This window comes from Ascidiella aspersa, chromosome 5 (genome assembly GCF_963924565.1).
Source record: "Ascidiella aspersa chromosome 5, kaAscAspe10.2, whole genome shotgun sequence".
Classification (NCBI taxonomy): domain Eukaryota; kingdom Metazoa; phylum Chordata; class Ascidiacea; order Phlebobranchia; family Ascidiidae; genus Ascidiella; species Ascidiella aspersa.
The window spans coordinates 13,278,856-13,281,355 of record NC_139451.1 but is presented as its reverse complement, the minus strand read 5'-3'; the positions used below and the strand labels follow the sequence as shown (position 1 = coordinate 13,281,355).

The following is a 2,500-nucleotide window of genomic DNA, read 5'->3' as shown; positions in this document are numbered from 1 at the left end:
CCACGACGCCCCAGCCGGCACCGGGCGCTCGGCCCCGAAGGGCAGACGCGGCGATCTCTCCTCGCCCGAACGGCGGGCCGACGGACACGCGCGCCTATAGTACCCGACCGAGGCCGGGTTACCTTGCGCGCGGCCTTCTCGCCGCCGTCCAGACGGTCGCGGCCTTCGCCCGGCGCTAGTGCGCTGGTCCCCGATCGGGCGGCGCCGCCGGCGGCCCGTGAGGGTCCGCACGACAACGTCGCCGACAGGGGGCCGGCTGAAAGCGACCGGGCGACCCGACAGGCCCTCCCGTTTGCCTCTCGACGGTTTCACGTACTCTTTAACTCTCTCTTCAAAGTGCTTTTCAACTTTCCCTCACGGTACTTGTTCGCTATCGGTCTCGTGACCGTATTTAGCCTTAGATGGAGTTTACCACCCGCTTTGGGCTGCATTCCCAAACAACCCGACTCTGGGAAGACGCCGTAGCGCGCCCGCCTGTCGCCGCCATGGGCCTGACACCCGCTCTGGGAAAAGGCCTCGATCAGAAGGACGCGGGCGACCGGCGAAGCGCGCCGTGACGAATTCCGTACGCCACAATTCCGCGCACTCCAAAAGCGCGCGGATTCGGCGATGGGCACATCCCGCTTCACTCGCCGTTACTGAGGGAATCCTCGTTAGTTTCTTTTCCTCCGCTTAGTAATATGCTTAAATTCAGCGGGTAGCCTCGTCCGACCTCAGGCCGAAAGTAAGGACCGGGACTATTCTTCCCGTTCCGCGCTCGCCGTCGGCGCCGCGCGCCGCCGCGCACCTCGATTCCCGCCCTTGAGCCGCCAGCCGTTGGCCTCTTCGAGGTCGACTCGCCGCCGCCGCGCGGGATTCTGGTCGCGATCGTCGCACATCGTGCCGTGCTGTCTTGAGCGGGACGGGCGCTCGCGCGTCCGACGCCGCAGCAGCCGCGCGGAGAAATCCCCGCGCGGAACGTTTGCAACGCGACCCTGAGGCGGGCGCGGCCCCGGGATTGACCCGAGGCCGCAATTTGCGTTCAGAACGTCGATGCTCAATGTGTCCTGCAATTCACACTAATTCACGCAGCTAGCTGCGTCCTTCATCGACTCACGAGCCGAGTGATCCACCGCCAAGAGCCATCCACGATTGTTTCGCTCGCACAGTGCCTCGCACTAAAGGGTGACAAAATATACCGCGCCGAGCGGTCGGCCAGGCCGACGCTTGAAGCCGGAGCGCGCGGCACCGCGGCACTCGACGCGCAAACATTACCGGGTGACCGAATCGCCGGCCGGCGCGCCGCTCCTCGCGGGTCGGGCGCCGGGTAGCAAAAACTTTTTCTCTCGCTTGTCCGAGTTTCGCGTTCGCCGAAGCGTTTGCGAGACCGTTAATGATCCTTCCGCAGGTTCACCTACGGAAACCTTGTTACGACTTTTACTTCCTCTAAATGATCAAGTTAGATCGTCTTCTCGGACGCCGGCTCGACCGTTGCCGGCCGCGCCAGGTCCAATCGGAGGACCTCACTAAACCATTCAATCGGTAGTAGCGACGGGCGGTGTGTACAAAGGGCAGGGACGTAATCAACGCGAGCTAATGACTCGCGCTTACTGGGAATTCCTCGTTCAAGGGAAATAATTGCAATTCCCTATCCCTAGCACGACCGGGGTTCAGCGGGTTACCCAGACCTGTCGGCCAAGGCGAGCACATGCTGATCCGGTCAGTGTAGCGCGCGTGCGGCCCCGAACATCTAAGGGCATCACAGACCTGTTATTGCTCAATCTCGTGTGGCTAAACGCCACTAGTCCCTCTAAGAAGTTAGACGCCGACCGATTGGGTCGCGTAACTAGTTAGCAAGCCAGAGTCTCGTTCGTTATCGGAATTAACCAGACAAATCGCTCCACCAACTAAGAACGGCCATGCACCACCACCCACAGAATCAAGAAAGAGCTCTCAATCTGTCAATCCTCACTGTGTCCGGGCCGGGTGAGATTTCCCGTGTTGAGTCAAATTAAGCCGCAGGCTCCACTCCTGGTGGTGCCCTTCCGTCAATTCCTTTAAGTTTCAGCTTTGCAACCATACTTCCCCCGGAACCCAAAGACTTTGGTTTCCCGCAAGCTGCCGGAGAGGTCGTAAAACTAACGCCCCCCGATCGCTAGTTGGCATCGTTTATAGTCAGAACTAGGACGGTATCTGATCGTCTTCGAACCTCTGACTTTCGCTCTTGATTAAAGAAAACATTCTTGGCAAATGCTTTCGCAGTCGTTCGTCTTGCGCCGATCCAAGAATTTCACCTCTAACGGCACAGTACGAATGCCCCCGTCTGTCCCTCTTAATCATTACCTCGCGCTCCGAAAACCAACAAAATAGAACCGAGGTCCTATTCCATTATTCCATGCACCATTATTCAGGCGAATCGCCTGCTTTGAACACTCTAATTTTTTCAAAGTAAACGTTCCGGCCGCCGCCGACACTCAGTCAAGGGCACCGGCGGAGAACCGGAGGTGAGGCCAGGACGGCC

At 59.4% G+C, this 2,500-nt stretch overlaps 1 non-coding gene and 2 pseudogenes across 1 annotated transcript; all 3 read right to left on the bottom strand.

The window, feature by feature from the left end:
• LOC146144384 (large subunit ribosomal RNA) overlaps positions 1 to 721 on the bottom strand; it is a 3,756-nt pseudogene extending 3,035 nt beyond the window's left edge.
• Positions 722 to 969: 248 nt separating this feature from the next.
• On the bottom strand, positions 970 to 1,123 carry LOC146144383 (5.8S ribosomal RNA). The gene has a single exon (XR_014498944.1). It is a non-coding gene; the product is annotated as a 5.8S ribosomal RNA (ribosomal RNA).
• A 255-nt stretch (positions 1,124 to 1,378) lies between these two features.
• LOC146144382 (small subunit ribosomal RNA) lies at positions 1,379 to 2,067 on the bottom strand (annotated as a pseudogene; the record flags this gene model as incomplete).
• Between the last annotated feature and the right edge of the window lie 433 nt (positions 2,068 to 2,500).